This window comes from Lethenteron reissneri, chromosome 56 (genome assembly GCF_015708825.2).
Source record: "Lethenteron reissneri isolate LAM-NWPU_2019-01 chromosome 56, ASM1570882v1, whole genome shotgun sequence".
Classification (NCBI taxonomy): domain Eukaryota; kingdom Metazoa; phylum Chordata; class Hyperoartia; order Petromyzontiformes; family Petromyzontidae; genus Lethenteron; species Lethenteron reissneri.
Window position 1 is genome coordinate 8,066,793 of NC_083834.1, and position 26,542 is coordinate 8,093,334.

The 26,542-nt window shown below is 51.4% G+C and overlaps 1 protein-coding gene across 1 annotated transcript in view; it reads right to left on the minus strand.

Moving 5' to 3' along the window:
• Positions 1-26,542, minus strand: part of LOC133356939 (metabotropic glutamate receptor 5-like) — a 149,980-nt gene that overhangs the window by 50,970 nt on the left and 72,468 nt on the right. The gene's annotated exons all lie outside the window — the stretch shown is intronic.

Consider the following 26,542-nt stretch of genomic DNA (forward strand, 5'->3'; position numbering starts at 1 on the left):
TATACCAAATAAATGAAACTGAAAACTGAGTAAGGTTTGTCACGCAAACACAAAACATGCCAATTCGCTACTAGCTTCAGCAGTGTGTTGGAGGGTAAGCCCACAACAACGTTTGCAATTCAAGTACCGTGACGTTTCGCCAGCAATTGCAACAACTACAACAACCAGCATCATCAGGCGACAAGACACAGAGACGTGTAGAATTCCACCCGCTGTTTCGGTTTGAAATAGTGATGTCTTCACTTATGAGCCAATCAGCTGCGAAGGTCAGAGGGGAGGAGGGGGTGGGTTAATGTCACGTGCCATAAATTACAATGGATTGTTTGCTATTAGCCAATCAAATGAATCGTTCACAGGATCATTACTCGATCAACGGATCGATGGCCAATGAATCGACTATATGAACGAATTCATGTCAAAAAACATAAGAGTCGAACATCAATATCGTTGTTTTTGTTGCGATGTGTGAACCACCGAATGTAATTTAAAATAATAAAAATCGTACATTTTCAAGATGGGCTGCCCGATCGACTTTGAGCCGGGTGCCGGATAGACTGAGCGGAATCGATAACAATTGACTTTCGATTCACGATCCACAAACAACCATATATGGTGGGGGGGGGGGGGCAAATCTCTGATCGGGGATTTCGATTAATTTTATCCTGAGAAAGATTGTTTACTTGATACAGCAAGCGTGCTGTGACGGTTCCACCTGAAGACGGAAGCTTGTGTTGCCTCCGAAACGTCGTGATTTTATTTTTATTTTACTTTTATTAATTTTAATTTTTTACCTACGTAACTTTACCGAAAAAACCCAATGATATGTTTAAGGGGGCTTTATAATGTCGTTAACAATTATTACTATTATTCTATTACATCGCCCGCTAGCTCTTACTGAGTGACGCGTGCTCGCGTTGTGCACTCAGCAATAACGCTAAAATAAATACCAATTTAGTATTTTTCCAAGGTGTAAAAATCCCCACTGAGCCGTGTGGGTCTTTTTTTTTTGTTTCAGAAGCGAACTGGCTATCACCAATGATTTGCTCAACGAAGTGGCTTACCGTTGTGATTCTACATGTGGAGGTGGCAAAAAAAAAAAACACTGGAGGATCCAAACTCAAAATGTGTCTTATGGTGGTAGCCCGGGTCACCATCGTAGTACCACAGCGCCCCGGCTCTCGCACAATGTCCGTGATGCAGTCATGTTTAGTCTGTCGATGGTCGGCGATGCGGCAATCGACTGATCTCGACGAGCTGAACACGATGCACAATTCAAAGTTGATTTTTTCGATAACGGATTTTGTTATGCTGATGTTTTTGGAGTAGCACCACCGATTTCGGATTGATCGGTGCCCCAGTCGCGGAGTGAAGTACACCCCTGGAAAAAAATAGTGTCCCAGAAATACAATATTTAATTGCCTCGGTCAATTTGTGTTATTTGGTACCCCGGGGTACCGCCATAAGGATCAAACGTACATGTTATATGGTTAGGTCGCGTAAGGGGCCGTCCATAAATGACGTCACGCACCTAGGGGAGGGGAGGTCATACATTTGTGACGATGTGTGACGAGGGGGGGGGGGGGTGAGAAATGTGACGTCACATTCATATGCGCAACTTTAAATAAATATAGACAAACACGTTCTACTTAATTAAATATACGTTTTAATAAATGTTTTCTACTACAACATCAGAGTGCAGCGCCACATTAAATACGCACTACAATGACAATAGTTTAAAGCGATTTGAAGCTTGTTTTATATTTTTTGGGGGGGAAAGGGCAGAGCTTTGTGACGTCATATTTGAGGGGGGGGGGTCTGACTTTTCGTGACGTCGTGTGACGAAGGGGGGAAGGGCTCAAAAATCGTCCAAAATCGCGTGACGTCATTTATGCACGGTCCCTAAGTATAAACGTGTAGGACACCCTCCACCACCCGATACAGCATGTCAGGGTTTGTCACGCAAACAACGCGTCAATTTAGTTACTACTTCAGCCCACCGGTGTGCTGGAGGGTAAACCCACAACATTTACAATGTGAATACGACGTTTCGCTGGTAATTACTTCCAACATCTGGCAAATGATGTTACGACACATTTAATTATTTACGCGATCTAGCCTAAAAAAAACCCTTTATTAGCAATAATATTGGTCGCGAAAGACTCCGTGTGAAACTCTAAATGTACAGCAGAATGCGCCAGGGTCGGGATGGAAAACCCAGGCGCTCCTGTCTAACCAGGCGAGGGAGTTAACATTGCGGCGCCCCGTGTGTTTCATGTTTCACACATCCCATCAGCAACACCGCGCCGCCTTCTGTGAGCGCACCACTTGCACGGCGTTTTTTTTATTTTGCACCGGGCTTGAGACATCCAGCGGTATTCTCATCGGCGTGGCTTCAAGTCGTGCCGCGTTGCGATATCCAAACACGCGCACCCAAAGTCGTTTCTACCATCTCGCGCAAGTATTAATAACACTGGTGAACACACTTTTTCTCGCATAAGGTATTCCAACGGTTGTAAGGTAATTTTGGGGTGCTGATTCCAAATCTGGCATCAGTTTTTGTCTATCACATCAGGTTTTTGAGATATCAAATATTGCACTTTCAATAAAAACTGCAGAAGAAAAATATTAAATAAATGTGGATATCTACATACAATTATATTATAAACACACTTTCCTAAAAATACAGCACCATATTTTAACACCAAAGCAGTCACTGACTCGCAACAACTTGCAATCATAAGTGACAGAGTTAATTTCGGGTAAAATCAATGAAAATGGGGTATGCCGATAGCATAAAAATGATATGATAGATAGAGCAAATCTGAAATCCGATTTGGAATCAGCACCCTGAAATAAGTCTAAATCAGCTGCAAAAGTCCAGGCCAGAATTTTTTTTTGTTGACCAGTGTAATCATCGTCATCATATCGTCATAATCGTCATCACCATCGTCGTCGTTGTGCGTCCGTCCGTGTCACCATCGCAGCCGGCGACGAACGAGTTAAAACGTCCGCCGCCGCCGGGGCGAAACATTTGGCAATAACCACGCGGGGAAAACGCGGCTTCCCGCATTGACAGCGAGCACGCGGGCAACCAGATGAAGCCCGAGACGGTGAAACGAAGCACGTGGATGACCCCCCCCCCAGCCACGTGGCTGACCCCCCCCCCAGCCCCCTCCCCCGCCAAGGATATAGCCCGACCGCCCACTCGTCCGCCCGCCCGCCCGCTAGCTCGTAAGGGTCGCTTAATAATTAAACAAAATAACCACCAGAACACGTGGTGAACAAGCCGCATGCAATTTTAATGGGGGGGGGGGGGGGGGGGGGGGAGCGGAGGGGAGGGGGCATCTTTCTCAAGAGTACAGGGGAGCTGAAATTCTATTGTTGGTTATTGTTGTTTTTTGTTGTTGTTGTTGTTGTTGCTGGCAAAACGTGGCGGGGGTAGGGGGGGAGGGTTTCTGCTGCGCGCTCCGAGAGAGAGAGGAGAGAGAAAGAGCGGCGCGCCTTTCGTTACCCGCTGTCTCTTCCATGGCAAATGCCAACGATGATTTGACTTGTCGGAGTTTGTGCGTCGGATCCAGGAGCCGCATCTACCAGGGAGGGCCTTTGCCTATGAACGTCTGGCAGTTCGCGTGCGTTGAACCGACGGTTCACGCAAGCCTGACTCTGCTGCTGATGTACTGGATGTTGAAACAGTTGCAGAGTTTATTTTTAAATCAATGGTTCAAGCAAGCCTGACTGCTGATGATACAATGCAACAGGTCAAGAGTTTTGGTTCCGTTGAACCGATGGTTCATGCAAGCCTGACTCTGCTGCTGATGCACTGGATGTTGAAACAGTTGCAGAGCTTATTTTTAAATCAATGGTTCAAGCAAGCCTAGCTTGCTAGCCTAGCTTGCTGATCAAAGACTGAATGTTGACATATTATTATAGATTGTAAAGTTGCAATGCTTAGAATTTGACGAACTCTTTGAGCCATCTCTATTCATCCCTGGGCATACAACAAAGCATGAAAATTATAGAATTAACGTGCGCAACGCAGTTACAAAGTTACAGTAAAACGATATCTCGATAATCGTCATTACATAGTGGCGATTATTATCAGCTATCATTTGTGGCCATGTTGCGTCTGAAAAAGAAGCTAATGGCTCAATGGACTTTACCTGCTAAAATAAACATGGAGAGATATATATTTAGTGATTTGCTTAGCTTTCTTATCATTATAATGATCACTGCTATCGTGTTTTGCATTATTGTGTTCGAACTTTCTGATTCTGTGCCTGTGAAATAAAGAGCTTCCTAGCTCATCAGATTCCTCCTCCAGCTATAATTAAAGATTCGGTTAACATCGTATCGTGAAAAGCGATACGATGTTTAAAAAAAAAGCGAGCTGGAAAATGCATGCAGCTTCCGCTGATGTCTCCGCCCGTAACCATGGCAAGACCACGCTAAGAGCTTTCTTGGAAGCCATCCCCATTACATGGTAGGTACATCATGATGACTACTATTATGGCCTCTGCGTGTCAGTGTGCCGGGTGCCCTAGCGGGGAGCGGCAGTGTAGCGGTTAGTGCGCTACGCTACGAACCTGACGACCCGGGTTCGATTACCGCTCACGGCCAACACCAGTGACGATTATCTAAACTGGTCCTGGGCCTTCCCTAGGTCGACTCAGCCTCAAATGAGTACCTGGTGCGATGTGTAAACATCGCCACTAGGGAGACAAAGGCGGCCAGGCGTGTTGCTAGTCACTTACTCCCTCGTGTGCCGTACCGGCCTTCATAGGGTGCTCGCTAACAGCACCCTGCCCCAACAGTCTGTTACAGGCTACACGGGGGATCTTTGTCTGTACCTGTGTGTGTGTTTTTTTTTTGAGTGCAGGAATGCGCCGCTAATGCAGCGGGGCGAGGGCATCAATTTGAGACCGAGCAGGTGCAATGCGTCCTTTGTTGCCATGAGACCAAAGCAGTCAGTGGGCCTCATCTCCCCCCGCCCCCCTCACGGGCATTACGCAGGACCGCGTAAGGCAAAGGCTCAGGCCCCGCAATTCCCAAGCCGGCGTCGCTGCTGGTGGAAGGGGCCTCCCTCCGTTGAGGGGCTTGTCTCGAGCAGTGTCCATCATTGTGTGACGACTCTTCAGACACTCTGACCGGCGAGGGATGCATTTACTCAGAACACGACCTCTTCACAGGGACGACTCGGAGACACGGTGACGAGTTGAGGACATAGCGACGACGGCGACGACCCCGACTCTCACGGCAGCCCAGAACCTCGCTTCTCGCCTCCTTTTATCCCCCAGCGCGGCCCATCCCTCTGCCTCTGGCCACGCCCCTTCTTCTCGAACTCTCTCACCGGTTCCTGAACCTCCCAGATCCTTCCCCTCTCTCTTCCCTAGCCTGGTTATTACCACTTGTGAGCGCTAGTCGCGTATTCTGCCCTTTGTTGTTAAGACTCGTGGCCGCTTATGTGTTGAGTTTATGGGCTTTTGTGTTGAGTTCATGGGCCTATGTGTTGAGTTGATGGACCTTTGTGTTGAGTTTATGGGCCTATGTGTTGAGTTTATGGGCCTATGTGTTGAGTTTATGGGCCTACATGTTGAGTTAGTGGGCCTTTGTGTTGAGTTTATGGGCCTATGTGTTGAGTTGATGGGCCTATGCGTTGAGTTGATGACCTTTGTGTTGAGTTGATGGGCCTACGTGTTGAGTTCATGGGCCTACGTGTTGAGTTGATGGGCCTATGTGTTGAGTTTATGGGCCTTTGTGTTGAGTTGATGGCTTTGTGTTGAGTTGATGGCCTTTGTATTGAGTTGATGGGCCTATGCGTTGAGTTGATGGCTTTGTGTTGAGTTGATGGCCTTTGTATTGAGTTGATGGGCCTATGCGTTGTGTTGATGGGCCTTTGTGTTGAGTTTATGGACCTATGTGTTGAGTTGATGGGCCTTTGTGTTGAGTTGATGGGCCTTTGTGTTGAGTTTATGGACCTACGTGTTTAGTTGATGGGCCTTTGTGTTGAGTTTATGGACCTATGTGTTGAGTTGATGGGCCTTTGTGTTGAGTTTATGGACCTATGTGTTGAGTTGATGGGCCTTTGTGTTGAGTTTATGGGCCTATGTGTTGAGTTGATGGGCCTTTGTGTTGAGTTTATGGGCCTATGTGTTGAGTTGATGGGCCTTTGTGTTGAGTTTATGGACCTATGTGTTGAGTTGATGGGCCTTTGTGTTGAGTTTATGGGCCTACGTGTTGAGTTGATGGGCCTACGTGTTGAGTTTATGGGCCTACGTGTTGAGTTGATGGGCCTTTGTGTTGAGTTTATGGGCCTACGTGTTGAGTTGATGGGCCTACGTGTTGAGTTGATGGGCCTATGTGTTGAGTTGATGGCCTTTGTGTTGAGTTGATGAGCCTACGTGTTGAGTTTATGGACCTACGTGTTGAGTTTATGGGCCTACGTGTTGAGTTTATGGGCCTACGTGTTGAGTTTATGGGCCTACGTGTTGAGTTTATGGGCCTGTGTGTTGAGTTGATGGGCCTATGCGTTGAGTTGATGACCTTTGTGTTGAGTTGATGGGCCTATGTGTTTAGTTTATGGGCCTACGTGTTGAGTTGATGGGCCTATATGTTGAGTTGATGGGCCTGTGTGTTGAGTTGATGGGCCTGTGTGTTGAGTTGATGGGCCTGTGTGTTGAGTTGATGGGCCTCTGTTAATGGGTCTTTGTGAGTCTATGGGGTCTATGCGAGTACTGTAATACATACGGGTCTCTATATGTTTATGTTTCTATATACATAGCAGTCGATGGGTCTCTATGCGAGTCTACCATTGGTCTTCTATAAGCGAAGCACGCGGCGCGGCCATCGAGTGCGCAGGCGGTGCAACTGCGAATCCACGCGTTGGGCAAAGCCGCAAATCCGCTCGGTGGTGGACGTCGTACATGGCGTCGTGTCGCCGCACGCTAAGAGGCGCGTCCATACATCACAGACGATAACGATTGTGACAATGGTGCGGAATTAGGACGCTCACGTCGTCCGCTTTAAGCAAACGTTGTCGGACGCGATACACAAAGCTCAAGCCACTCTCCTCCCCCCCCCCCCAAAAAAAAAAACGGTGCCCGTGGTGTGGGCCAGTGATTCATCTCGATCCCATCTCCTCTGTCTCGCCCCTGCTCCGACCCTAAACATTGCAGTCAATTTATTTCCCTTCCTTCATCACAGACCCGCATCATTGCCTCTCCCTCCCCCAAACGTCAGCTGTATCTTCGGCTGCCACCTCTGCCACGTCATCCGCCCGACGCCCTCGCCTGTTCCTCATGATCAGAATCAATGTATTCATGCTGGAGGAATCCGATAAGCTATGAAGCTCTTTCCCCCCCCCCCCACAGATGTCCAGTTAGGGGCCACGCGGTTAGAACGTTACCACAACAAACACAATCCACAAACACGATAAGACGTCAGCATCATCAGGATGTGCAGCTGCACAGGAGACCCAGCAAAGCCTCGCTGAGTCTCAAGACTCTGTCTCAAGACTCTGTCTCGAGACGATCCTGCTAGGTTCACGCAGTAGGGGAGGCGATTATCGCAAAACGGGATGCGTATGCCAATTGAGTAATGTACAGCGTCGTTTTTTGTTTGCTTGTTAGAAATTGTAGCAACAAGGGAGGCGTTTCAGTGTCATCAAGCGTAATAAATAAGACAATTTGACCACTCCAATCACACTCCCTGTCTCTATGCTGTTTCACCATCTCCTGGCAAGTTCACAGCTCCCCTCTCTCCCCGCAGCTCCCCCCCACTCAGCCCTCCCACCCCCCTACTCAGCCCCCCCCATCCCACTCAGCCCCCCCCACCCCCCAATCTCCCGTGGCATCTCACGGGAAGGGGACGGTCACCCCCTCGAGCTCGCAATGACGAGGGGCTCAACGTGGGGTGGCATTCACGGGGCATGCCACAGAAGACAATCGGACGGCATGACATACGGGGGAAATAAATAAATAACGAATATTGAAAATTTATATTAGATGCACTAAGAGATGCATCGTTGCGGTGCGCAATGTATATTGAATGGGCTAAAATATATTAAATAGTAAATAGATTAACCCTAACCCCAGCCCCACCTCTCTCCCCTGCTCCTAGCCTGCACTAAAGCAACCCAGGCATGCAAGACAAAGATCCATAATATTTGGTGGGTTAGATCGCGTAACTGTAAATGTGCCGTTGAACAAATATCCCCCGTGTGACCTACGCAGTGGCAACAGACGCGACTGCTTTTGAATAAAAAAAAATCATAATTTCTCGTCGTCGTCATCAACAGGCGTGATCATTTCACCGCTAGATGAAGGGCCTCCCAGCCTCGTCAGCATCTCTGATGTTCGCGCAATGCCGCAGGCCGTCTCGCTCCCGCACGAGATCCGATCCCAATCGCTCCGTCTCCACGTAGGTGGTACCCCTCGACTGTCTCTCTGCCTCTTAGCTGCTATTCCGCTCCGGTCATCCTCGCAGCAGCAGCTGCAGCAGCGGCGGCTTTTGGCGAACCGTCGAACAAAGGCGGTGGTCGCGGCATCGTCGCACGGCGCTTTCAGATGCGCTTCTGCGGCCGTCTGGAACGCTCTCCCTTCCGATATTAGGAAGCCACTGGGCGCTATGCAGTTTTAAGTCTAGATTGAAAATTCGTTTCTTTAGAAACGGCTTTTTTGTACTCAGTTTGTTGTCCTGTCCACCGCACCTCCGATTAGCACGGTTGGCTACGTACGGTGCGAAATAATTTCAACATAAATAACATACATCCCAACGACAACCACCTACCCATCATCACCAAAGACCTCAACAATGTCCCGAGTCTCAATCCCCACTCCCTCTGGGATCGCGCCGCTGCTGCTGTCACCCATTCTAGAATCTCACCCAGATCCCGACTGTACGCTGGCGAAACAAGGCGGACGTCCAGAATAAGAAACACCTCCTCACTCGAGACCCAAGCCTCATTGCAACACCTCTTAGCGATTTGTGGCCATGCGACCCAAACTGTGGACCATAATAGTAAACTCATAGAGACGCGCAGATATGCATAGAGACTCATAGACATACACAGATACACACAGAGATGCATAGAGACTCATATACATACTTAGAGACTCATAGAGACACGTAGAGATGCACAGAGACTAATACACATACATAGAGACTCATAGAGATACAAAGAGATGCATAGAGATACATCGACACCCACAGAGATACATTAAAGACCAGCCACAGTAGCGCGAGGGTGGCTATGCGACTCACACTACGCACCATAGAGTAACCCACTGTTTACGTGACAAGCCTTACTGGCTGTGTCGGGTGGTGGAGGGTTACGACACATTTATACTTACGCGATATAACCCAAAAAAAAACCTTTATTACGAATAACCCACTGCAGTCTGCGCTCATTCAACGCAGAGGAGAAGAAACGGCAAAACAACAGGAACTCTCAACAGCTGAAGCCCTCTCGAGGTGCCCAGCAAGACCTGGACATTGGCATGTAGCTTCCGTACACATCGGCTGCCATCATAATGCGAGATCAGAACCACTACTGTCGTCCATCAGCCACGATTCCATCTCGTGCTGTTTCCTGCACAGGTTTGCTTACTCGCTCGCTCGCTCTCTCTCTCTCTGAACAGTCAATATCATTCCTACGACTTGCATTTATTTCACCGATCCACGTTGTCTTTAGGGGTAATTCACAACGTTGGCTGTCCGTCTCTCTCTCTCTCTGTGGCGTTCCACTGTAGCCGTCAGTGTCCGCGTCTCCGAATTATACGTCACGGCAAAAATGCCGTAAGTCACACGCGGGCTATGACATTCCGATCGAAAATGTAACGAAAAAATATGCACAAGGCCAAAAAAAACCTTCAGAAAGAAAATCTCAAGGCCTCTTGGCCCGAGACAGCCCTGTCGGATTTCGCTCAGCGGTTGACTGCTACCTCCCCCCCTCCTCATCCTCCCCTCCTCCTCACCCCCCCCACCCCGCTCCTCCTCCGCCTCCCCTGTAAGCTCTTTAAGCGTCCTCTCGCTTTGCCCACGACTTCCAATTCACTCGCCCAACCCACTCTGCCCTGCCAATAGCGACCACTTCCCGCCCCTCAACAAGTCTTCATTCTCGAACAACGAATGGGTCGGAGCCGCATGTGGCGGCTCTCTGGCTCACCCATCCCTTGCGGCTCTCTGGCTAACCCATCTCTTGCTGCTCTCTGGCTCACCCATCCCTTGCGGCTCTCTGGCTCACCCATCTCTTGCTGCTCTCTGGCTCACCCATCTCTTGCTGCTCTCTGGCTCACCCATCCCTTGCAGCTCTCTGGCTCACCCATCCCTTGCTGCTCTCTGCCTCACCCATCTCTTGCTGCTCTCTGGCTCACCCATCCCTTGCTGCTCTCTGGCTCACCATCTCTTGCTGCTCTCTGGCTCACCCATCCCTTGCTGCTCTCTGGCTCACCCATCTCTTGCTGCTCTCTGGCTCACCCATCCCTTGCGGCTCTCTGGCTCACCCATCTCTTGCTGCTCTCTGGCTCACCCATCTCTTGCTGCTCTCTGGCTCACCCATCCCTTGCGGCTCTCTGGCTCACCCATCCCTTGCTTCTCTCTGGCTCACCCATCCCTTGTGGCTCTCTGGCTCACCCATCCCTTGCGGCTCTCTGGCTCACCCATCTCTTGCTGTTCTCTGGCTCACCCATCCCTTGCGGCTCTCTGGCTCACCCATCTCTTGCTGCTCTCTGGCTCACCCATCCCTTGCGGCTCTCTGGCTCACCCATCCCTTGCTGCTCTCTGGCTCACCCATCCCTTGTGGCTCTCTGGCTCACCCATCCCTTGCTGCTCTCTGGCTCACCCATCTCTTGCTGCTCTCTGGCTCATCCATCCCTTGCGGCTCTCTGGCTCACCCATCCCTTGTGGCTCTCTGGCTCACCCATCCCTTGTGGCTCTCTGGCTCACCAATCCCTTGCTGCTCTCTGGCTCACCCATCTCTTACTGCTCTCTGGCTCACCCATCCCTTGCGGCTCTCTGGCTCACCCATCCCTTGCTGCTCTCTGGCTCACCCATCCTTTGTGGCTCTCTGGCTCACCCATCCCTTGTGGCTCTCTGGCTCACCCATCTCTTGCTGCTCTCTGGCTCACCCATCCCTTGCGGCTCTCTGGCCCACCCATCCCTTGCTGCTCTCTGGCTCACCTATCCCTTGCGGCTCTCTGGCTCACCCATCCCTTGCTGCTCTCTGGCTCACCCATCCCTTGTGGCTCTCTGGCTCACCCATCTCTTGCTGCTCTCTGGCTCACCCATCTCTTGCTGCTCTCTGGCTCACCCATCCCTTGCGGCTCTCTGGCTCACCCATCTCTTGCTGCTCTCTGGCTCACCCATCTCTTGCTGCTCTCTGGCTCACCCATCCCTTGCTGCTCTCTGGCTCACCCATCCCTTGCGGCTCTCTGGCTCACCCATCCCTTGTGGCTCTCTGGCTGCACCCTTCCCCAGCACCCCCTTTGCGGGCAGCCGTTTAGAAAAAAATAAACTTGAATGTTGAACGTACTTTAACGTGAAGATTATTTACAAAATGTGTGGGGGAATTGGGTGCAAGTAGCTGTGCCCGTGTGATGCGGCTCACGAACTATTTTGTTCAAAGACAAATGACTCTTCTTCTACCTCGAAATGTTGGCGACCCCCCTAACCCCACCCCCCTACTCCCCACCCCATCCCCCCTCCCCCACCTGTTCTAGACTCCAGAGAGATTAACCTGCATCTCGGCCTGAGCCACAGTCATCCACACGTGACCGTAGCAGGGGCACGTCCGGTATTGATAAGCGGGCGAGACACTGCGTTAAAGTGATCCATTGCTGCAGTGCACGGGACAGCTCCCTCCCTACCACCCCCACACCTGAAAGGAAGAACCTCAGTTCAATTCCCGGCCGTGGCGACGTCAGTGGCGAGTCAACTTTATTGGGGGAATGTATTTGTCTTCTAACCACGTGGTGAGAACTCAAGTGACAACGGGTAGAGGTCTCATTTTCAAGAGTGAATTTGGGCATTAGTCTGCTGCCAGTAGGTGGAGGTTTCATTTGCAAAAGTGATTTTGGGCATTATGGCAAATATATTCCCTGAGGCCGGCACGCAAATGGTTACCACTCTTGCGAACGACGCAATGGGATAATTAACGTCTATTGTGAAGCATACGGCACGCGTGGTATTATGATGACGGTCCTTACACACCGCAGTATTGAACAGGGCGGCCACTGGACTCGAACCGCGAACTGCTCTCGGTATTAAATAGAGCAGCAGCAGGGTGACGTCATCATTTAATTCAGTCTGGTGCAGTGATTCGAGGCAAAGAAGGGGAGGGTATTGGAATTATGTAGATTGGTAATCATTCAATTGTTATTCGTTGGTATTTGTTTCTATTTAAGACCGGAAACAACAGGAGAGCTTCACCATTCTTGCCCGATGAAGCTGATTGTAATTATCAGCGAAACGTCGAACTACTCAAATTTTAAAATGCTGTTGATTCTCTCTTCAGCACACCGGTGGGCTAAAGAAGTGAATTATTTTGTCCTTTGAAAAACGTGACATGTTTTTACTGCTTGGCCGTGTCGGGTGGTGGAGGGTTACGACACATTTATAAATAACGCGATCTGACCCAAACGCCTTTATTATGAATAAAACTGGTCGCGAAAGCCTACGTGTTAAAGCGGGAGTCTTAATCTCTCTCTCTATCTGGGAATCGGTCGTATCGACTTTAATTGTTGGAGAGTTCATGAGGTCAGATTTGACCAGATGTCTCTCAGACGACTGTAAGTGAAGCCCAACTCAAATAAACGATCACACGTAGAGACCCAACACATCTTACATTTATTGGACTGGATAATGGATGCGGAAAACGGCATGCCTCATATTCTTCCGCTAATCCCCCGTTACAATAAATATTTTATGACTCTGTGATAAAAGTGTGAAGCGACTCATCAATATTTCAGATGCCGGCATAATAATTAAACTTATGTGTTCCCTAAACGCATCCAGACACTCAGAAGGCAGAAGTCTTCCTTACCCTCCCCGCTCAACCCCCATCCAGACAACAACACCGTTAGGCCTCACGTGAGCCTGAGCACCTCGAGGCAAGGAAGGGGGAGAAGGGACGGCCGTTGTTCGAGACATCTGGGATAATCGGGCGATTCTTGTCCATTCTTGCGCATGACGCCAATTTGGTTCGAGGATCTTGATGCCGAATTCTAAACATACTTTATTTAAAGGCGCATCTCCAGTGTCTTCCTCCTCCCACTCCCAGCCCCGCCTATTCCCCCCCCCCCTCCGCGATCTCTCCTCCCTGGCTCCTCCCCCGTCTCTTACCTATATAGCTCCTTGTTATAGCAGCTCTTTTGCCCACTTCAGCATTTGTATATTGCTGTGGCTGTCCCACGTGATGACGGACGCTTGTGTTGCGCCCGAAAACGTCGTGATTGAATTTATTTTATTTCTGTTATTATTTCTATCATTTTATTATTTATTATTTATTTTTATTTTTACCTACGTGACTTTACCGAAAAAACCTAAGAGTATGAATCCTTGCAGTCACGAAAGCTTCAAATCTAGAATTGATGCCAAATGTCTGTGGTCTGCTCGCCACGACGGAAAGGGCTTCGGGAGAGAGATACGACGACGACGGTGATGATGATGATGATGACGAGAGGGCTTCGGGAGAGAGAAATGACGACGACGGTGATGATGATGATGATGACGAGAGGGCTTCGGGAGAGAGATACGACGACGACGGTGATGATGATGATGATGACGAGAGGGCTTCGGGAGAGAGAAACGACGACGACGGTGATGATGATGATGATGACGAGAGGGCTTCGGGAGAGAGATACGACGACGACGGTGATGATGATGATGATGACGAGAGGGCTTCGGGAGAGAGATACGACGACGACGGTGATGATGATGATGATGACGAGAGGGCTTCGGGAGAGAGATACGACGATGGTGATGATGATGATGATGACGAGAGGGCTTCGGGAGAGAGATACGACGACGACGGTGATGATGATGATGATGAGAGGGCTTCGGGAGAGAGATACGACGACGACGGTGATGATGATGATGATGACGAGAGGGCTTCGGGAGAGAGAAATGACGACGACGGTGATGATGATGATGATGACGAGAGGGCTTCGGGAGAGAGAAATGACGACGACGGTGATGATGATGATGATGACGAGAGGGCTTCGGGAGAGAGAAATGACGACGACGGTGATGATGATGATGATGACGAGAGGGCTTCGGGAGAGAGATACGACGACGGTGATGATGATGATGATGACGAGAGGGCTTCGGGAGAGAGAAATGACGACGACGGTGATGATGATGATGATGACGAGAGGGCTTCGGGAGAGAGAAATGACGACGACGGTGATGATGATGATGATGACGAGAGGGCTTCGGGAGAGAGAAATGACGACGACGGTGATGATGATGATGATGACGAGAGGGCTTCGGGAGAGAGAAATGACGACGACGGTGATGATGATGATGATGACGAGAGGGCTTCGGGAGAGAGATACGACGACGACGGTGATGATGATGATGATGACGAGAGGGCTTCGGGAGAGAGATACGACGACGACGGTGATGATGATGATGATGACGAGAGGGCTTCGGGAGAGAGATACGACGACGACGGTGATGATGATGATGATGACGAGAGGGCTTCGGGAGAGAGAAATGACGACGACGGTGATGATGATGATGATGACGAGAGGGCTTCGGGAGAGAGATACGACGACGACGGTGATGATGATGATGATGACGAGAGGGCTTCGGGAGAGAGAAATGACGACGACGGTGATGATGATGATGATGACGAGAGGGCTTCGGGAGAGAGATACGACGATGGTGATGATGATGATGATGACGAGAGGGCTTCGGGAGAGAGATACGACGACGACGGTGATGATGATGATGATGACGAGAGGGCTTCGGGAGAGAGAAATGACGACGGTGATGATGATGATGAGAGGGGGTGAAAGAGAGGGAAAGAATGAGCCAGCAGGCGTGAGCTGCACGGAGGAACAGATTCTGTTTTTCAACAGCGGGCTGCGGGCAGGGATTCAGAGTGGGGGGGGGGGGGATCACACAGAAGTCACGTGGGGGAGGCTTGAGCTGATTTAGACGAATAGAGATCTATAGATGAGGGATCAGAGTGGGGGGGAGGGGTGATGACACGGAAGTCACGTGGTTTGCCGGAGGCTTCAGCTGATTTAGACGGCGTTGCATCGAACGAGGACCCATATCCACCAGAGACGGAGCGTCATTGCCGATACACATCTAGCAATTCACCAGCATTGGTTCAGGCGAGCCTGACTCTGCTGATGAGACGCTGCATGTGGAAACCGGGACCTCACCTCAGAATCCAGCCAATAGGATGCGCCGATTCCTCGCGCGGACGCAACACGCTCATTGGCTGAGCGGGCACGCGGGTGGGCGTGGCCAGCACCACTCCAGACCGCTTTGGTCTCGTTAGTGCTGATGTTTACACAACACGCCGTGTGCCCATTTGACCCAGGGGAGGCCCAGAACCGGCTCAGACAATCGTCACATGGCGTTGGCCGTGAGCGGGAATCGAACTCGGGCCGCCGCGTTCGTAGCGCAGCGCGCCCTGACCGCTACACCGCCGCTCCCCCACCATCCAGCACACAACAAAGACAACGACCCCCCGCTCTAGCCTGCAACAGACTGCAAAAGGCTGTTGGGGCAAGTGCAGTTGGCGACCGCACGCACACACAGAAACGTCATCATCTGGCAACTGATGGATGCGGCCCTGCACATTATGGGTGAATGCTGGGTGGTTAGAATCCAGCAGGTTTCTACCCACCACCATCACCCACCCACAACCCACCCACCCACCACCCACCCACCCACAACCCACCCACCACCACCCACCCACCCACAACCCACCCACCACCCACCACCACCCACCCACCACCACCCACCCACAACCCACCCACCACCACCCACCCACCCACCAACCCACCCACCCACCCACAACCCACCCACCACCACCACCCACCCACAACCCACCCACCCACCACCCACCCACCCACAACTCCACCCACCACCACCCACCCACCACCCACCACCACCCACCCACCACCACCCACCCACAACCCACCCACCACCACCCACCCACCAACCACCCACCACCACCCACCCACCCATAACCCCCGCCCAGGATTGCCGATCAAATACGCAGCGAGCCGCACCAAGGAAACCGAGCAATAACCTCGTAATGAAGTGTGTCAATATCCGAGGAAATGACTCCTCTAACACCGCTCCACGGCTCCAATCAGCCGGGGCCACCAAGGTCCCTTGTCCAGTTTTCCATACACTAAAGCGCGCGGTGGTGTTGGTGGGGGGGGGGCGGGGCCAGGGAAGGCAGCAGCAGCAGCATCGCGTGCCCGGAGCCTCATCGCAACTCGCTCTGTGAACCCGGCGAGTGCTGAGATTGATTTGCTTCGTCCGACACAGGCCCACGACAGTGGCGAGTAAAAGTCTTGAGCCGGTCCTTGGATTTCCCAACACCAACCCGCCCCCCCCCCCCTTCTCGCTCGGCCACACCGACACCCAAACAACCACCCCCATCCTCTTTCGCGTGTTCCCAAAAAATACAAAAGTGCTATTCTGTCGCGGTTGTGCCCAAGGGACGCACTCTCTCTTAAGCAGTGAGGGCCAACACTCCAACCGGCGACGAAATAAAATATTCAAATTATAAAAAATTTTTTTACTGAGCTGTGGGTCTCTTATTTTCAGAAGCGACCTCGTTACCACAAATGACAGCTCAACGAAGTGGTCTTATCGTGGTGTGGACATTTAACACATTCCTGCGGAGGGAGCTGGTAGGAACGTTGGGTTGCTCGGTCAATGGCCAGGGTCAACGGCGGCGTGGTGTATTCCGCAAATATGGCCGACTGTGAGGGCGGGCACAAGCCGGTGTGAGTAGGTTAAACGTTGAGTTTTATAAGGGCACCACGGGGTGACCAGCCCCTTCCCACCCAGCCCACCCAGCCCCACCCAGTCCCTCCCCACCCAGCTTCACCCTCCCCACCCAGCCCCTCCCCACCAAGCCCCTCCCCATCCTCCCCTCCCCACCCAGCCCCACCCTCCCCACCCAGCCCCTCCCCACCCTCCCCTCCTCACCCAGCCTCTCGCTCCCCACCCAGCCCCTCCCTGCACGACGGACACAATAATCCCCTGTGGGCTGGTGTAACCAGGAGGTCCTACCAGTATAATAGCAGCCAAATACTCTTAACGCGTGATGGTGATTCTACTGATGGTGTAGTCTATAATAGTGTAGTGTAAAGTATTATATAGTGTAGGGTATAGTAGCGTAGTGTATAGTGCAGTGTAATGTATAGTCGTGTAGAGTGTAGCACAGTGTGGAATATAGTAGTGTAGTGTATAGTAGTATGTTGAACTTCTTTCGCGCCGTACGTAGCCAACCGTGCTAATCGGAGGTGCGGGGTAAGGACAGCAAACTAAACACAACAACCATTTTTTTTTATAAATTAGTTTTCTATTTAGTATAGTGGTATAGTGTATACTAGTGTAGTGTACAGTGTAGTGTATATTGTAGTGTATAGTAGTGCAGTGTGTAGTGCATAGCATGGTGTAGTATATAGTAGTGTAGTGTGTAGTGTATAGTTGTACGCATGTTTACTACGTAGACTTTCGCCTGATGAAGCTAGTTGTAATTACTGGCGAAACGTCGTACTCAGATTGTAAATTATGTGGTTCTGCTCTCCAACACACAACCGGTGTAGTGCTGTACTAGTTTACTACATTATACACTACATTACTATACACTACACTATACACTACACTATACACTACTATACACTACGCTATACACTACACTATACAGTAGTATACACTACACTATACACTACACTATACACTACTACACTACACTATACACTACTATACACTACACTATACACTACACTATACACTACACTATACAATACACTATACACTACACTACACACTAGTGCTGTACTAGTGACGAATTGGCACGTTCTGTTTACGTGACCAACCTTCCTACTTGGCTGTGTCGGGTGGTGGCGGGTTTAACGACACATCGATATTCTTTTACGCGATCGAACCCAAACAAACCCCCTGCGTTACGGAGTCGCACGTGGGATTGCAGCGCGGAGTCGTCGTGAGGGGGGGTGGGGGGTGGGGGGAGGTTGCAGCAGAGCCAGGGAGGAAATCTAGAGAATTCAAAGACGGCCGTACAACAATAATCATAATAAGGAGAAATAGTGGCCGGGCACGCGAGGGAAAACGGCTCTCAATCAGGGACGAGAGAACGGCTCCAGATAGACCCGCTGTTGCTCGGCTACACGCCGCGTCAAATCAAACTCGGATGCTCCGGCGAGGGCTCCTGTCTGCCAAAATCTGTCCGCTCGCTCTGCCCTGAACGCGGCCCATTGCCCCCTCCCCCCCGCAATGAAAGAGGCGCGCCAGCCTATTTGCGTGGAGTATTTCCTGCGGGGGATATAACTTGAAGTGAAATGCGAGCGATAAGGCTTCCGAGCGAGCCTACCCCTGTCCCCCTCCACCCATCTCTATCCCTCCATCCCCGCCTCTCCCACTCCCCACTTCACTTTCTCCCCCCCCCCCCACCCCCTGCAATTTCTACAAAGTATTTTTTGTGTCCACATATCAAAGTGAATTTACATCGCGGACGAAATTGAAACCGTACACCTCGCAAGCGCCGCCGGCGTTATTTCATTCAGCGGTCAGATTCCTTCGCGATCGGTGGAGAGAGGCTTTTAAATAAATAAAATCTTGCCACCTCTGAGCCTCGATTCTTCTTGGCCGTGATCGTAGGCAGCAGTGCGGGTTTGGTCAACAATAATTATTCACGATGGAACACGATTTTTGTTCCTGGGTAGTAAGCGTTATTTTCTAATTGCTTATGCATCAAAAGTATAGAAAATGGCTACTATTACCCCACCAACGTTGCTTTTGTGGGTGTGGGGTCTTTGACGTCTCCCAGTTGACACTCGATGGGCCCCTAGAAGGCATTCGAGCGCCCGGTGAATCATCACACTCTGACTGCGAGGGCATAGTGCCATGACGACATCACCGACGTCGGCAGCGTCGTCATCGTCAACATCGTCGTAGGTATCGTCGTCGTCATCGTCATTGTCGTTTTGATCATCGTCGTCGTTGTCATTATTATTTTTACCATAATCAATCATCATGGTCGTGGTTTTCATCATTATCATCATCGTCATCATCGTCGTCGTCATCATTATCATCATCGTCGTCATCATCATCATCGTCGTTGTCATCATCATGATCATCATCGTCGTCGTCGTCATCATTATCATCGTAGTGGTCTTCATCATCATCATCGTTAACATCATCGTTATCATCATCGTCATCATTATCATCATCGTCGTCATCATCGTTATCATCATCGTCGTCATCATCATCATCATCGTCGTCGTCATCATTATCATCATCGTTATCATCGTCGTCGTCATCATCATCGTTGTCGCCGTCGTCATCGCGTGCTGGGAGATGCAGAGTGCGACGCACGGACTCTTGTGAATGATACATGTGTATATACTCTTACACATATTGTATTATTGTGGCTGGTTTATATTATGAACGTATGTTGAACTTCTTTCGCGCCGTACGTAGCCGACCCGTGATAATCAGAGGTGCGGGTATATTACATTTAACATCGTGAAACGTATTACTTATTATAGATTACGTAACTTGTTTTTTATCATCATATTATGAGTGGAACAGTCGAACGGTCGAGTGGGTGGTGGGAGGGGGGGGGGTTTGAGCGGGCAGTGCTATGAACCCGGCGACCTGAGTTCGATTCCCGGCGGCGGCCGCTAACACCTGCGGCAAGCCAAGTCTCAACCGGTCGATCGCATGTAAATCCGATGTGGTCTCAACCGCTAAATCCCGTGCGGATCTGCTCCCTGTCCACATGGCTACAATGAATAACATTACCGCTTGATGCTGCTGCAGCTGCAGCTACTACTGCTGCGTTGGGGATTGGTAAACAGGCACGAAAAATAAAAGATCAACACGTCTCATGTCGATAACACCGTGTGCGTTGTCTTAAATGGAAAACCAGTATAGAACAGGCGACGTTTCGGGCAATGGTCCTTCTTCATAGCACATAGAGAGAGAGAGAAAATCTGGATATCTCTCTGCCTGAAACGTCATTTGTGAATGTATTCTTCCGTTTACCGACTGAATTAACTCTGGTTTAACACGTAGGCTTTGGCAACCAATAGTTTATATAAGAGGTTGTTGGGTTAGATCGCGTAAATATAGATGTGTCGTTAAACCCACCACCACCCGACTCAGCTAATCGGTAAGGTTTACGTGACAAACATTTTCGTTACTCGTCACTAGTACAGCACTAACCGGTGTGTTGGAGAGCCAAGCCACAACATTTACCATCTGAGTACGACGTTTCGCCAGTAATTACAACAAGCATCATCAGCCAGAATGTAAGCAGGCTTCGTCGCGGTTCCTATTTTCCGTCCGGAGGCGGGCGAGAGTTTTCAATCAGTGCGCGCTACCCCCGCTTCTGACCCCACGGACGAGAAACGTGAAAACCTCGGTCAGATATAAATAAATAAGAGAGAGAGAGAGATGTAGTGGGAGCTAAAGAGTCAAAGCTTGCAAAAGCGTCGAGTACACGGACGGCACGCTTCGGTATCCCACCTCGAGATCCGGACGAGGAGCGCACGCGGATCTCTGAGCTAAGCACATCGAGAGTGAGCGGGGGGCTCGGGCAGGGGACAGCTTGCGATATGGTGGCGGCGCGACGGCCAGCGGTTCAGGCGGGTGACAAAAATGGCAGTATTGGAACCTCATTTGCCAGTAAAAATATGATAATTGTTTATACCCTTCTATCTGGCCAACAAAACTGACACCTTTTTACAAGGAGTCATGTTTGCATAGACCACAATACCTGCAGTCATAATGCAAACAAAAAACACAACTCTGATAATGTGCACTGTCCTTCAAGTTGATTGGTCCCCACCCGAGACAGACGGCGTCATCTGGTCCAACACCATGTGAGACTAGGCTCTAAGGAAAGCTGTCTCGGTGTGGACCAATTAACTTCAAGGACAGTGCATACATTATCAGAGTTGTGTTTTTTGTTTGCATTATGACTGCAGGTATTGTGGTCTATGCAAACATGACTCCTTGTAAAAAGGTGTCAGTTTTGTTGCCAGATAGAAGGGTAAAAAACCAATAATCAAGAATGGCAGTCTAAAGGAGGAGGGGGTTGAGGGGGGAGGGGAAGGCGCCCAAGGGTGGAACGCTTTGCCGTGGAAACGGAGCAACCGAGGGTCGGCTCGTGTGCAGAAGACGCGGAACGGATCGTGGCAATCGCAGGAATGTGGTCGGGTGATGATAGGGAAGGGCTTTCATCGAGCAGTGGATAAACCGTGGCACCGTCTGATTTGGCGGAGAGTCGTGGAGCGTTCGGCAAAGGGTCGGGGTAAGGGAATGAAAGGTTGGGGATGGAGGGGGTTCGGGATGGCGCCCGAACGGAATGATTCCCTGACGTGTGACGCGTTGTGGTGCAGAAGACGCCGCGAAGACGCCGTGAAGACGCCGTGAAGACGAGGTTCACGATTCGCCCGGCTGCAACTCATGTACGCTTTCACCGCGGTGGCGAGAAGTGAACTGCCTCGCCTGGTGTACAGGAGGTCGTGGGGTCGATCTTGACCCTGACGCCTGCTGCTGTATATTTGGAGTTTGCGTGTCTCTCTCTCATCATCATCACAGTGGCTCTGAGATGTTAACTACCTCGCCTGGTATACAGGAGGTCTGGGGTTCGATCTCGACCTTGACGCCTGCTGCTGTATATTTGGAGTTTGCGTGTCTCTCTCTCATCATCATCACAGTGGCTCTGATATGTTAACTACCTCGCCTGGTATACAGGAGGTCTGGGGTTCGATCTCGACCCTGACGCCTGCTGCTGTATATTTGGAGTTTGCGTGTCTCTCTCTCATCATCATCACAGTGGCTAGGAGATGTTAACTACCTCGCCTGGTCTACAGGAGGTCGTGGGTTCGATCTCGACCCTGACGCCTGCTCCTGTATATTTGGAGTTTGCGTGTCTCTCTCTCATCATCATCACAGTGGCTAGGAGATGTTAACTACCTCGCCTGGTATACAGGAGGTCTTGGGTTCGATCTCGACCCTGACGCCTGCTGCTGTATATGTGGAGTTCGCGTGTCTCTTTCTCTCTCTCCCTCGTCATGGTCGCGTGGGCTTTTCTCCGGGTCCTCCGGTTTTCCCCTCCACATTTACAATCAACGTCACGCGTTTAGAGTACCCGGCTGCTCGACATTTCCACACGATGATTATGCCGCTTCGTTGAGCTATCATTTGCGATAGCCAGGTCGCTATTGAAAAAGAGCTATACAGCCTCAGTGGGGCCTCACCTGGTAAAATAAAAAAACAATTGTTTCATTGAGTAGTTTTTTTTTTATATCGCAGGCGTATCGATCATTGACATACTATGGGTCGTCTCACGTCACAGTGGACGTTAAAGGTCACGTGGCGTCACTCAGAAATAATGATTTAAAAAACCCTGATAATAGTTTTTTTAACCCTTCTATCTGGCAACAAAACTGACACCTTTTTTTACAAGGAATCATGTTTGCATAGACCACAATACCTGCAGTCATAATGCAAATAAAAAACATAACTCTGATAATGTGCACTGTCCTTGATGTTGATTGGTCCACACCCGAGACAGCTTTCCTTAGAGCCTAGTCTCACATGGGTTGGACCAGATAGAAGGGTAAAAAACCAATTATCATATTTTTTACTGGCAAATGAGGTTCCAATGGTGTAAAAAAACCCTGCTAAGATTCAGTTCATAGCTTTAAACTCGGACGAGTCTCTTGGCCACTACAAACACAACTTCGCTCCCTCCTCCCGCCACTGGGCCTCTGGCCACGCGTTGCATTTACACGACAACAACAACATCAGCAGCAGCGATATTCATAACAGAGTCACCGCAGCCACTGCCACGGAGGTCTCGTGCTCAGGTAGGCCCCACGTGGTGGCCCCACGTGGTGGCCGCACGCGTCTCGTAGAATTATAAGTATAACCCGTAAAAACAAAGTTTTTCACTATAAATCCTTTATATGCGTGGCGGCTAGAGTCCTCTCGTCCTCTGGCTTGAGATGGCTGCCACCTATGGGTCAGATGATTGTCTGCCAGTATTAAGCAATTGGTAATTAAATATTTAATTTGTTTTCCCTAAACAGTGTACAATTTTTGAAAAAAATTGTCTCGCACAACGAGTCTGTGTGCAAAATGTCAGCTCGATTGGATCACGGGAAGTGGGTTAAAAAACGACCGAAAGATTTGCACGGTCGTAAGCAAGCAAGCACGCAAGCAAGCAAGCAAGCGAACTTAATATAAAGGATTTAAAAATGTCGACGTGCACTGGAGGAAGCCGGTTGAGCGGTGAAGCTATTTTTGTTGTTGTTGTTGTTGTTTTCACAGATGTCCATTAGCGTGCTGGCCGCCACGTGTTCATTATTGTTTACTTTCGGCCCATCAACAATTCCGTGTCACTCCCTAACGGGTGCGACCGATCATCGATCTCATCATTCACGCTCGCCATGGTGGCTTCTGCGGCGTGGGTTTATTTATTTATTTTATCTCTCTCTCTCTCTCCCTCCACCAACCCCCTCTCCCAATCGTCTTGTAGAGTTCTGTGAATTCAATCTTCCGTTTCGCATCCTTGCTTCTTTTCATAGTTCTAATTCCACCCCGCACGTCGCTTGAGGCTTCAGATAATTTGCTCTCTGTCGCTCGCTTTATTACATACAACCCCAAAACCCCACCACACCCACGGATTTTCATTTACTATTCACGATCAATTACAATATTTGCATAATTTAAAGTGTTGACAATCCAATTCGAGATTCAGTCGTAACGCATGAGAACACACACAACACACGCTATGATGAAAAACGTGAACTTATTAATAAATAAATAACCAATCTGATTTATAAGGCTCCCTTAAACAACAGATGTCGGAGCGCCGTGAGTGTAAAGGAGCAAGTGAGAAGTAAGCGGGGAGAGAGAGACTCGAGGCGGAGAGGGGGAGACCGAGAAAGAGGGTGGCCGTGATTCACAGCTGGTGGGGTCTACAGCCGGACTTAGAAGTGTCCATCGCCTGCGAGTTCCTGGGTAGTGGAGTGAGTGGCTGGGTAGTGGAGTGTGTGGGTAGTGGAGTGTGTGGCTGGGTAGTGGAGTGAGTGGCTGGGTAGTGGAGTGAGTGGGTAGTGGGGTGAGTGGGTAGTGGAGTGTGTGGGTAGTGGAGTGTGTGGGTAGTGGAGTGAGTGTGTGGATAGTGGAGTGTGTGGGTAGTGGAGTGAGTGGCTGGGTAGTGGAGTGAGTGGCTGGGTAGTGGAGTGTGTGGCTGGGTAGTGGAGTGTGTGGGTAGTGGAGTGAGTGGCTGGGTAGTGGAGTGTGTGGCTGGGTAGTGGAGTGTGTGGGTAGTGGAGTGTGTGGCTGGGTAGTGGAGCGTGTGGCTTTGCAGATTTATACAGCAACAAAACCCTGTCCTTGCTTGGCGCTTGCAGAAGCCAACTCTGCCCGTCGCAGAGTGAACAACAAACGGCATCTCCCTTCACTGGATGGCGCAGCGTCAAAGAAGTCGGAACCAGTTGTTGGAACGAACATCGTTAACAGGTTTACCAATTTTTTACAAAGACAGCGAACGCCTCAATCATGAGGGGGGGGGGGGGGGTACTATGCCTCAGTCATCCTTCTACTAAACAGCGGTGATAGAGTGTCTGGAAGGGAGTGTCTGGGGGAGTGGTGTGTCTGGGGGAGTGGGGTGTCTGGGGGAGTAGGGTGTCTGGGGGAGTGGGGTGTCTGGGGGAGTGGTGTGTCTGGGGGAGTGGGGTGTCTGGGGGAGTGGGGTGTCTGGGGGAGTGGGGTGTCTGGGGGAGTGGTGTGTCTGGGGGAGTGGGGTGTCTGGGGGAGTGGGGTGTCTGGGGGAGTGGGGTGTCTGGGGGAGTGGGGTGTCTGGGGGAGTGGTGTGTCTGGGGGAGTGGGGTGTCTGGGGGAGTGGGGTGTCTGGGGGAGTGGGGTGTCTGGGGGAGTGGTGTGTCTGGGGGTTGGTGTGTCTGGGGGAGTGGTGTGTCTGGGGGAGTGGGGTGTCTGGGGGAGTGGGGTGTCTGGGGGAGTGGGGTGTCTGGGGGAGTGGGGTGTCTGGGGGAGTGGGGTGTCTGGGGGAGTGCGGTGTCTGGGGGAGTGGTGTGTCTGGGGGAGTGGTGTGTCTGGGGGAGTGGGGTGTCTGGGGGAGTGGGGTGTCTGGGGGAGTGGGGTGTCTGGGGGAGTGGGGTGTCTGGGGGAGTGGGGTGTCTGGGGGAGTGGGGTGTCTGGGGGAGTGGGGTGTTTGGGGGTTGGTGTGTCTGGGGGAGTGGGGTGTCTGGGGGAGTGCGGTGTCTGGGGGAGTGGGGTGTCTGGGGGAGTGGTGTGTCTGGGGGAGTGGGGTGTCTGGGGGAGTGGGGTGTCTGGGGGAGTGGGGTGTCTGGGGGAGTGGGGTGTCTGGGGGTTGGTGTGTCTGGGGGAGTGGGGTGTCTGGGGGAGTGCGGTGTCTGGGGGAGTGGGGTGTCTGGGGGAGTGGGGTGTCTGGGGGAGTGGGGTGTCTGGGGGAGTGGGGTGTCTGGGGGAGTGCGGTGTCTGAGGGAGTGCGGTGTCTGGGGGAGTGGGGTGTCTTGGGGAGTGGGGTGTCTGGGGGAGTGGGGTGTCTGGGGGAGTGGGGTGTCTGGGGGAGTGGGGTGTCTGGGGGAGTGCGGTGTCTGGGGCAGTGGGGTGTCTGGGGGAGTGGGGTGTCTGGGGGAGCGGGGTGTCTGGGGGAGTGGGGGTGTCTGGGGGAGTGGGGTGTCTGGGGGAGTGGGGTGTCTGGGGGAGTGGGGTGTCTGGGGGAGTGGTGTGTCTGGGGGAGTGGTGTGTCTGGGGGAGTGGTGTGTCTGGGGGAGTGGGGTGTCTGGGGGAGTGGGGTGTCTGGGGGAGTGGGGTGTCTGGGGGAGTGGGGTGTCTGGGGGAGTGGGGTGTCTGGGGGTTGGTGTGTCTGGGGGAGTGGGGTGTCTGGGGGAGTGGGGTGTCTGGGGGAGTGGGGTGTCTGGGGGAGTGGGGTGTCTGGGGGAGTGGGTGTCTGGGGGAGTGGGGTGTCTGGGGGAGTGGGGTGTCTGGGGGTTGGTGTGTCTGGGGGAGTGGTGTGTCTGGGGGAGTGGGGTGTCTGGGGGAGTGGGGTGTCTGGGGGAGTGGCGTGTCTGGGGGAGTGGAGTGTCTGGGGGAGTGGGGTGTCTGGGGGAGTGGTGTGTCTGGGGGAGTGGGGTGTCTGGGGGAGTGGGGTGTCTGGGGGAGTGGGGTGTCTGGGGGAGTGGGGTGTCTGGGGGTTGGTGTGTCTGGGGGAGTGGGGTGTCTGGGGGAGTGGGGTGTCTGGGGGAGTGGGGTGTCTGGG